An 11,829-nucleotide genomic window follows, 5' to 3' on the forward strand; every position below is an offset into this window, starting at 1 on the left:
ACAAAAGGAAGATATATTATTACCAGAGAGGAGGCAGATGAGTACGAGAGAAGAGCGGAGGCGGCTCGACGCCACGCTGCAGCTCAGGAGGCGATAGCCGCTGCATCGCAATATGACCCCAGCTTCACCTACGGGTATCCGCCAGGCTATCCCTGGCAATATACCAACTTAGGCCAAAAGCCTAAGCTTGGGGGAGTACGTATTTCCCACCGACATTACATTCATGTTCACACACACTCATTGCTAGATGTCGGTGCTCATACTCTTTCACTGTAATATCCATGCTAGATTATTTTCTTTTTCCTGCTTTCTTCTTGTGTGTTTAATAAACCTTAAGAAAAACAAAAACAAAAATTTAGTAGTAGTTCATTTCTTTGCTGTAGTAATTAAAAAAACAAAAATATTTCCCGTTCTTCTTTTGCTTGTTGGGAGCTTTCCTGTGTAAATAGTTTTTATTTCTTTTCTTTTCTTTGGGGGTCAGTAGGAGAAGACCATGATTAAATTATTGAAGTGGCTCTTATATGCATCATTGTAGATTTAACCAAGAGCCCATATTGCCTTGTCTTCTCCTGTTTATTGAATGCTCGCAGATTCCAGCTTAGTCCAATGCACGTGCACTCTTATTATTATTCACACCGTTCGTCGTGCAAGTGAAAGGCAATTATGATGATATATGATGGATTGACTGAGATGGAAAAGCTAGTATGAACTCGACCTCTCTTGTTTTTGTAAATATGATGAGTTCATCATTCTTGATTCAGCTTATTATGAATAAACATGTTGCAATGACAATTAGAGATCATAGTTGCTCGTGCCATGCTTGACTAGCTATGAGTTATAATGGTTTACCTTGCGTGCCAATATGCTATTAAAATGGTTGTGATGTGGTATGATGGGGTGGTACCCTCCTTTGAATGATTTAAGTGACTTGACTTGGCACATGTTCACGCATGTAATTGAGAACAAATCAACATAGCCTTCACGATATTTATGTTCATGGTGGATTATATCCTATTCATGCTTGTATTCAATGTCTATTAATTTTAATGCATGTTCATGACTGTTGTCGCTCTCTAGTTAGTCGCTTCCCAGTCTTTTGCTAGCCTTCACTTGTACTAAGCGGGAATATTGCTTGTGCATCCAATCCCTTAAACCCCAAAGTTATTCCATATGAGTCCGCTATACCTTCCTATATGCGCTATCTACCTGACGTTCCAAGTAAATTTGTATGTGCCAAACTCTAAACCTTCAAATTATCATTCTATTTTGCATGCTCGAATAGCTCATATATCAACTAGGGCTGCCCTTATCTTCCGTGTTAGGCGGGTTATTCTCAAGAGGAGTGGACTCCGCTCCTCATTCACGAGAAAATGGCTGGTCACCGGGATGCCCAGTCCCATGCTTTATGCAAACTAAATCAAAATAATTGCAAACAAAACTCCCCCTGGGACCCGTTGAATGTTGGAGGCACTCGTTGTTTCGAGCAAGCCATGGATTGATGCTTGTGGAGGAGGGGGAGTATAAACTTTACCATTCTGTTTGGGAACCGCCTATAATTTGTTTAGCATGGAAGATATCATCATCTCTTAGTTGTTATGTTGACAATGAAAGTATGCCGCTCAAAATATAATTTATCTCTATTTCAAAACCAAGCTATGGCACCTCTACAAATCTCTGCTTCCCTCTGCGAAGGTCCTATCTATTTACTTTTATGTTGAGTCATCACCCTCTTATTAAAAGCACTACCTGGAGAGCACAGCTGTCATTTGCATTCATTACTGTTAATTTATATCGGGTATGACTATGATTGGATCTCTTTTACCATGAATTATAATGTCTAGTCAGTCCTTGATCTTTGAAGGTGCTCTGCATTTATGTTTTGCAGTCTCAGAAAGGGCTAGCGAGATACCATCTTGTTATATCATATTATGATTGTTTTGAGAAAGTGTTGTCATCCGAGATTTATTATAATGGTTTTCTAGTTGACTATGTTATTGATATGAGTAAACACGAGACCTAGGAGTTATTGCAAATGTGGTTAGTTATGATCTTTGCTAAAAACTTGAATGCTAGCTTGACAAAGTTACAACAACAAGAGCAAACAGAGTTTGTAAAAGTTTTTCTTTTTCTCTTTCAGTTTGTCAACTGTATTGCTTGAGGACAAGCAAGGGTTTAGGCTTGGGGGAGTTGATACGTCTCCGTCGTATCTACTTTTCCAAACACTTTTGCCCTTGTTTTGGACTCTAACTTGTATGATTTGAATGGAACTAACCCGGACTGACGCTGTTTTCAGCAGAATTGCCATGATGCTGTTTTTTGCGCAGAAAATAGAAGTTCTCGGAATGACCTGAAACTCCACGGAATATCTTAGAATAAATAATAAAAAATCCTCGCCAAAGATGAAGACCAGGGGGCCCACACCCTGTCCACGAAGGTGCCCCCCCCTCCTGGGCGCGCCCCCTACCTCGTGGGCCCCCTGGAGACCCTCTGACGCCAACTCCAACTCCATATATTGGCTTTCAGAGAGAAAAAAATCAGAGAGAAGAAATTATCGCGTTTTACGATACGGAGCCACCGCCAAGCCCTAATCTCTCTCGGGAGGGCTGATCTAGAGTCCGTTCGGGGCTCTGGAGAGGGGGATTCGTCGCCGTCGTCATCATCAACCATCCTCCATCACCAATTTCATGATGGTCACCGCCGTGCGTGAGTAATTCCATCGTAGGCTTGCTGGACGGTGATGGGTTGGATGAGATTTATCATGTAATCGAGTTAGCTTTGTTAGGGTTTGATCCCTAGTATCCACTATGTTCTAAGATTGATGTTGCTATGACTTTGCTATGCTTAATGCTTGTCACTAGGGCCCGAGTGCCATGATTTCAGATCTGAACCTATTATGTTTTCATGAATATATGTGAGTTCTTGATCCTATCTTGCAAGTCTATAGTCACCTACTATGTGTTATGATCCGGCAACCCCGAAGTGACAATAATCGGGACCACTCCCGGTGATGACCATAGTTTGAGCAGTTCATGTATTCACTATGTGTTAATGCTTTGTTCCGGTTCTCTATTAAAAGGAGGCCTTAATATCCCTTAGTTTCCAATAGGACCCCGCTGCCACGGGAGGGTAGGACAAAAGATGTCATGCAAGTTCTTTTCCATAAGCACGTATGACTATATTCAGAATACATGCCTACATTACATTGATGAATTGGAGCTAGTTCTGTGTCACCCTATGTTATGACTGTTACATGACGAACCACATCCGGCATAATTATCCATCACTAATCCGGTGCCTACGAGTTTTCCATATACTGGTTCTCGCTTATTTACTTTTCCGTTGCTACTGTTACAATCATTACAAAATACCAAAAACATTACTTTTGTTGTCTTTACTTTTGTTACCATTACCACCACTATCATATTACTTTGCTACTAAATACTTTGTTGTAGATACTAAGTTTCCAGGTGTGGTTGAATTGACAACTCAGCTACTAATACTTGAGAATATTCTTTGGCTCCCCTTGTGTCGAATCAATAAATTTGGGTTGAATACTCTACCCTCAAAAACTGTTGCGATCACCTATACTTGTGGGTTATCATTGGTCGCCAACAATCTCTCTGTATCAGCGGCAGTTGGCTGCCTCAAGTACTCAAGGCCAAACATTGCCACCAGGCCTTGCAGAATCTGTACAATGGCAGCAGACATGTGGACTCACTCATACGCAAATGCTCATCCACCAGATCGCCTGGAATTCTATATGCAAGCATGCAGATGGCCGCGGTGCATTTCTGGTAAGAGGAGAATCCAAACTTGCCAAGGGCATCCGTCTTGCACTCGAAGTATGGGTCATGAGCAACCACTTCCTCTCTGATATGATTGAACACATGCCTTGCCATACGAAAACGGCAACGGAATTTATCAGGCTTGAAGAGCGGGGTGTTTCCAAAGTAATCGACATAGAGCAGGGCGTGGCCTCTCTCCCTGTTGCGGTTCAGGCAAGGGAGTGACCCCCTATACCGAGGAAGCTGTCGTTCAATGTGGTCATGAACGACCAGTGCGGCCACCACAAGTTCGACGACGAATCATCCGATGAATAAATGAAGTGGTGGAAGAAAAATTCATCTCCACTGTCCATACCTTTGTGGGCAAAGTGTCGAACACCTTGCGGTCATGCTGGCAAAAAGGCCACGATGATCACTTCGATGCAGCAGGGGTGGCTGGCGGCCGGCTACTGGCCGCTCTGGAGGACTCGCGGAAGCTGCTGTGGCCGCCGTGGTATGTCGACGGCGGTCGTATCCCCTCTGCCATCGGCTACGACGACAATGACCAAATCTCCTCCAATCGACGGCCAAAACTACGGCGAAAGTGTGGGCGTGGTGGCGGCCATGTCGAGACGTGGTTTGGTATGGACGGCTGGGGGGTGCGCAGTGAGGAGGCGGCCGGAGAATAGTGGCGGCGCCGATGGCGGGGTGGGGCGGGGAGGGGGGTGGACGCATTGGAAGCGAAGGGACTGCTAGTGTCCCCGGCAGGCGGGCCACGAGGGGACAAGGGCGTGCGTCAAGCCCGTCCGCGTGATGTCCGTTTCACCCCAAAGTTGGCGCAAGTTTGTGCCGGGGATGGGTCGAAAACGAACGGAATCCAGACAATTGTCCGTTTGGGGCCGCGTGTTGGGCCGCGCTATTCGTCCGTTCTACCCCAAACGAACGCACCCGGATAGGATGGGGTCGCGCGCTGGAGTTGGCCTCATAGCCGGTGTCTGGTAGTGCGCGGTTGTATCCATGCAGTCACATGGTGAGGTGGCTGCAGTCCCGCCTCAGACAGAGCTTCCCAGCGCCGGCGCCGGCGCAGGTCATCTCATCGGGTAAGATGTAAGTCTCTAGCTTCAGTTTAGACATGGTGGAGTTCGCTGGGTTGGTTAGCTGTACCAAAAAAATCTGAACGGTTCAATCACATGTACGCTGATGTGTCAAGATTCGGTCAAAACCATGTCCATGTCACACAAAAACCACCGAGAGTGGTATGAGGGACTAAAATTATCCGGTTTGAAAAGTTAATGGACTAGGTTTTGCTGGTTTTGAAATTAAGGGACCATTCCTATACTTTCAAAAGTATTAATATATATGTGTTCTGTATGTCTCATGATGAATCCCAATTTCACACTGAGTTTAAAGACAACTGTTTTATCAAGAGGGGTGTAAGCAAATGAACAATGGTCGAACTCCAAGATAAGATTATCAACCCAAAGTCCCAATAATTCCACTCATGCCACTCTATCCCTTGTCTTTCATAGCCCTGGTATTTCTAAGTGTTTCTATTTGGTACCGCGAGCCCCTGAGGAGAGTGTGTTCCTTGTTGAGGGAACACTATATTTTCCCTGGTCGAGACTGTCGAGAAATTATCTAATTATGTTCCTTTGACACCAGATTTGTAAATAATGCGCTATAGCAAAATAATGTCACCCTTAAAATATGTTACTAACGTGCTATATCACGCTATAGTGTGCTATGTCGCGCTATTAGTGAGACATTGTACGATTATTTATTTAGCAAGAGATTGCTCGGAATGATATCGTGCTATTTTTTCAACGGTATTAGCTTATGTGCCTCCGAACAATAACTTTTTTCTGACACTTCTGAACCCTCCTTGCTTTGCTTCAGTCCTTTGATTCTCGATATAGCTTCGGTACTTTCGAGCAAATCCACGTAGAACCTCCAGGCTGGGACTTAGCCTTCTTCTGCACCATTCCTATTTGATAACATCTCTGTTGACCCCCGATACCTTTGAGGCTTCATTTTCTCTGGGACTATCAAGCATTTTTCTATTTGTTGCATACAAGAGCCACATGTTTTGTTCGATACCTTGATATTTTATGTGCGGTACTTCAGACCACTTGTATATCTATGAAGTCTATTGGGCAGTTCTTATAGTCGTTCAAAAACTTTGAGGGTGTCTAATTCTGGGTAACGGTCAGACTTCTACCGGCTCTATTATGGAACTCTATACCCTTGGCTTTGCAAGCGTTTTCAAGAAGTCGGTCCAAGCCAGCTTTGTGTGAGTCTTTGTGAGAGCAGATCTTTGATAGCAAAAGAAGTAGATATGGGTGACTAAGATACTAGCTTGAATCTATAAAGGCCTAGCTCCTCCCTCTCTTGAAGCCCTACTCAAAGTATTTATCTCTCTTTGCTTTAAGCCTATCATTTTGAGAGAGATTCTACGGATTCTTGAGACTACTTTGATTGAATACGTTTTATGAGTTCCTCCAAGTGACTTTCCTTTTCTTTTTACTCTTGGAGGGTGTGCGTCTCCTAGATGGTTAGAGCTTAGTTTATAGCCTTTAAACATGAGTGTGAAGGAATCAGAAAGTTTGTAGAAGGTTAGTAGATCGTCTTCGTTATGGAAGATATACTGCGAGTAAGGATTTCACCTTTGTGGTACCAGGCTGGTAGAATGCATGGGCATGCATTCCACAAAAAAGAACAAATAGGCGGGCATGCACTAAGTGGTCTCTTTGTGAGCAATGTTGTCGAGACCTCTATGGTCTAAACTATAACATCATTAAGAGTAGGACAACGCAACCTAACCTCGGTAAAACTTTCTAACTCACCTTTACTTTAATGGAAGTTATGCTTCCACAATTGTGCACTTTGTTTATCTTTGCTTGTGTAATTGTTGATAAGGACTCAAGTAGCTTTAGCATAAAACCCATAAACATAAATAGACCTCGATCCTTACAACATGTAGAAGAAAAGTGATCAACGAACATTTGATCAATGCTAAAGGTTTGGTGTAAACTCTAGAAGTTTATAAATTTTGTTTATCTTGTCATACACTAGAAACTGGTATCAAGAGATTAGGTTATTATACACTTTATAGATTTCTGCAATGATATTTAAGGTATTGAAATAAACACATATACACAAACAAAGAGAGATAGACAGGGGGAGAGAGAGAGTGAGAGCAATTAGAAAAAAACACTCTATATAGTTTATACAATTGTCAAGAAATATTTCAAAAACAAATTGCTATGTATACAATTTAAATCAAGCACAACACATATGTATTTTGCAATGATATGAATCACAATTATATAACAACTAAAATATATTACTAATTTAGCAATAGTTTACATGGTAAACTACACAAACCAAGTAAGTTATACTTGTCAAGACTACCGGGTGATAAAAACAACTTTTACATAAATATAAAAATTTAGTACAAATTACATTTGGTTTCTTTCGAGTCATAAGGAAACCACACCATTAAGATAAGTCGATGTGCTTAGATGAAAGAGTGGGAAAAACATAAAACTATATACACAGGCATGCCACAACATCCACTCTTAATTTTCCAAATCCCACCTGTTGGGGATGTACCCCACAGTATGACCTGGCATGGGGTGTGACCCGACCGATAATTGGCGGCTTGGTAATGACCCGGTTAGTAGGTCAAGTGAACGACATGGCCCAGAAGGCAGCTCATGGAAGGCCAGCTCATATGAGATAGCTATTGGGTCGAATCATAGAGAAAGATGAGGAAAGTCTCCTTGCTTGGAAAATAAGATAGGTAGCAAACAGAGTGAGACACGGGTTGTACTGCGACCTAGATTCGGTTGTAATCCAGGGGACCTGCCTATTATATAAAGGGGAGCCCCTAGGACATAGAGGACTAAAGTTACAAGCTCTCGAGTACTGGGTTAGCCAAAGTCACACCCTTGTAATCGAGATCTCAAGAAATAATCAATCAAGCAGGAAGTAGGCTTTTACCTCCATCGTGAGGGGCCGAACCTGAGTAGACTCGCGTCTCTCGATTCCGATCAACCCCGTTCAAGCTACTACCTAGCTGTGATGGCCTCACGACTAAATCCTTTTTCGAGGACATCTGTCGTGACAAAACCATGACACCACCTGAAATGTGTTCAACGGATTCCTACCTCATAGCACGGGTCTATGGTTTCATCTCTAGATACCCCATGCACATGGGACATTTATTCCGTGCACACGGGGTCACTAGGCCGCCAACGATTACATCTTGTGGTGAGTATAAACAGGCTCCTTCTTCCTATTCCAAACCGAAGCGGCACAAATGTCTTCAGAGTTCCTATACGTCTCAAACGTATCTATAATTTTTTATTATTCCATGCCGTTTTATTATCAATCTTGGATGTTTTATAATCATTTTATAGTCATTTTATATCATTTTTTGGTACTAACCTATTGACATAGTGCCAAGTGCCAGTTGTTGTTTTCTGCATGTTTTTTACATCGCAGGAAATCAATATCAGACGGAGTCCAAATGCCATGAAGCTTTATGATGATTTTTTATGGGCCAAAAGGAAGAAGTTGGGCCCTGGTTGCACCTGGGGGGAGTTCCGAGGAGGGGACAACCCACTAGGGCGCGCCAGGAGGCCCAGGCGCGCCCTGGTGGGTTGTGCCCACCTCGGGTGCCCTTCGGACCACCTCTTTGCTCTATAAATACCCCAATATTCCAGAAACCCTAGGGCAGGCGACGAAATATTCATCCAGCCGCCATAGAGTCCAGAACCACTAGATCCAATCTAGACACCATCGCGGAGGGGTTCACCACTTCCATTGGTGCTCTCCGGTGATGCGTGAGTAGTTCTTTGTAGACCTTCGGATCCGTAGTTAGTAACTAGATGGCTTCCCCTCTCTCTTTCTCTTGATTATCAATACAATGGTCTCTTGGAGATCCATATGATGTAAGTATTTTGGCGGTGTGTTTGTTGGGATCCAATGAACTTTGAGTTTATGATCAGATCTATGTTTTTATCCATGAAAGTTATTTGAGTCTTCTTTGATCTCTTATATGCATGATTGCTTATAGAATCGTATTTCTTCTCTGATATTTGGGTTTTGTTTGGCCAACTTGATCTATTTATCTTGCAATGGGAAGAGGTGCTTTGTAGTGGGTTTGATCTTACGGTGCTTGATCCCAGTGACAGAAAGGGAACCGACACGTATGTATCATTGCTACTAAGGATAACAAGATGAGATCTATATCTGCCGCAATAGATAAACGGATCTCGTCTACATCATGTCATCATTCTGATTGCATTACTCCGTTTTCTCATGAACTTAATACACTAGATGCATGTTGGATAGCGGTCGATGTGTGGAGTAATAGTAGTAGATGCAGGTAGGAGTCGATCTACTAATCTTGGACGTGATGCCTATATAATGATCATTACCTGGATATCGTCATGATTATTTGAAATTCTATCAATTGCCCAGCAGTAATTGTTTTTCCACCATTTGCTATTTTTCTCGAGAGAAGCCACCAGTGAAACCTACGGCCCCCGGTTCTCTTTTCATCATATTTGCCTTTGCGATCTATTTTCTTTTGCATTTATTTTCAGATCTATTAACCAAAAATACAAAAATACCTTGCTGCAGTTTATTTGTTCTGTGATCTATTTATCCTATCCACCACTTTTTACCTCACGTTATTTGCCCACTTGAGGCGCCGTACCCGAAAGGGATTGACAACCCCTTTAACACGTCAGGTTGCGAGTATTTGTTATTTGTGTGCAGGTGCTGTTTATGTGGTGTGAGGAGGTTCTCCTACTGGTTCGATAACCTTGGTCTCATCACTGAGGGAAATACCTACCGTCGCTATACTGCATCATCCCTTCCTCTTTGGGGAAATACCGACGTAGTTCTAGCAGACATCAGTTCCCACCATTGCTACACCCTAAAAATCTCAATACTCTTCATCCCTAACCCAAAAAATTCGATACTTTGGGGATTGAGAGAGGAATACCTGATCTACACTTCCACCAAACCAATTTATGTCCCCGATCGATTTCCTCGTCAACACTTGTTACTCTTGAAGATTGGGCTAGCATGCGTTAGGAGTCAAGGCGCGAAAGCTTCCGTAGTTGTGGTGTGCACCGGGAAGTTTGTAAATGTGTGATGGTCGCCTTGAATACCAACTCCCGGTGGTTTGAGGCTTATCCGTTGGAGGTGACTTAAAGGGAGAATAAGATGAGCCACTTGGTGGAGCTTTGGTTCCGGAACCTCTATAATGGAGATTAGCACTCCCCAATGTGAACTTCATGGTAAATTTCATGCCCTCGACTCACTTGTGATTAATCCTTTCCCACACCTTTACTAGATTGTATGCTTGTTGGTTTGCTAATTAGTTGTTATCTTTCCTACCTTGTTGAATGCTTGTCATATAGGTTGTTCTCACCTAGTTACATATCTAGAGAACCTACTTCATACATATTATTCTAAATCTGGCAATTAAGTTAAAATTTGTACTTGCCTATTCACCCCTCTCTCTAGCCAACTGATTCAATCCTTTCAGAGATGTTTGTGAGAGCAAACCAATTTCTTCTTAGAGCATCCCCAACAAGTCACTTAAAAAACTCTCCCTAAAAGCGGTTTATAAGTGATGCCCATTAAGTTAGGGGAGGTTCTCAGGTGAGGCACTTTAGCAGACCTCGTAGACATCTTCCCTTGAAACATGTTTTTTTTTCATGTTTCTCTATAAGCTAGCATACAAATGGCATATGCATGTCTATTCTGTCAACATAATAATTCAAAAAATGTTATTCTGGACACGCATAATTCTAGCGAGTGTACCATCTGTCTCCCATGTGTGCGAGTTGTAGTGGGACGGCCCGTTAGTCGCTAGAACGTTTCTTCGTTTTGTTTATCTCTATTTTATTCTTCTTTTACTAATGTGTGTATTCTGCAAAAAATATACATATTTCAAAATCACTTTACTCAGTTTTTTGAGAAACCTTCATTGCATATTTAGAAAATGTTCAGGCATTGTAAAATAATGTTCGTGCAACATTTAAATTTGAAAGCACTAAAGAAAAATGTATGCGTAGTTTAAAACACCTTTTCGTGTTGTCACAGAAACGGGTGGCATTCTTAAAAAAAGTTCACGCATTTCAAATAAATGTTCGGGACATTTTAGAAAAATGTTTATAAAATGTAAAAAAATGTTCAAGTTCTTGAAAATTATTTCGTACCATTCAAAAAAGTGTTAAACATTTTTTTGAATTTTATTAACATTTACAGAAAAATATATTTCAAACTTGTATTTTAAATAATGATTATACAATTTAATAAAAAATTCACGTAATATTTAAAAGATGATCCACGTGTATTTGAATATTTTTTTAACATGTATTCGTAAAAAAATTATTTAAAAAGTGTTCATCATGTATTTAAACAAATGTTCAATGTGTATAAATAAATGTGCCACGTGTACAAGCAAACTCTATGACGCATGCCGAAAAAATAGGGATGTTTTGAAAAAAGGAGAATAAAACTCAAAGAAGTTCATACAATGTAGAACAAGTTTGCTGTTTTTTTTAAATGCCTACTACAGTACCATTTAGAAAATGTATTGTGTATATTTTAATGTTTTAACTTGTATTGCAAAAGATGTCTGAAACATGTATTTGAAAAAAAAATGCCCACCATCTATTTGAGAAAATGCTAGATGAGTATCGAAGACATGTTCCACGTGTATATGAAAAATGTAAACCAGTGAGAAAGAAAAAGGAGACGACCGGTGAAACCCGAAAAAAAATCATATAGATTTCACCCCCAAATCACGCAAGGCAGTGGTCCGAATCATTTATATGTTGGCCCAACTGAGTGGGTGCAAACAGCCCACTCGGTTGGCGGCCGGGCCCGGCCCGGCCCGGTCAGCGGCAGCTGGCCTCCCCCTCCCCCTCCTTCCTTGGTGGCGAAGTGTCTCCCAACTCCGCACGGTCGGCTCGCACCAACTGCCCCCCACCCGATCCCTCTCCCTCCCCCGCGGAGCCTCGCCGTCCGACGAGATCTC

Source organism: Triticum dicoccoides, chromosome 4A (assembly GCF_002162155.2).
Source record: "Triticum dicoccoides isolate Atlit2015 ecotype Zavitan chromosome 4A, WEW_v2.0, whole genome shotgun sequence".
Taxonomy (NCBI): Eukaryota; Viridiplantae; Streptophyta; class Magnoliopsida; order Poales; family Poaceae; genus Triticum; species Triticum dicoccoides.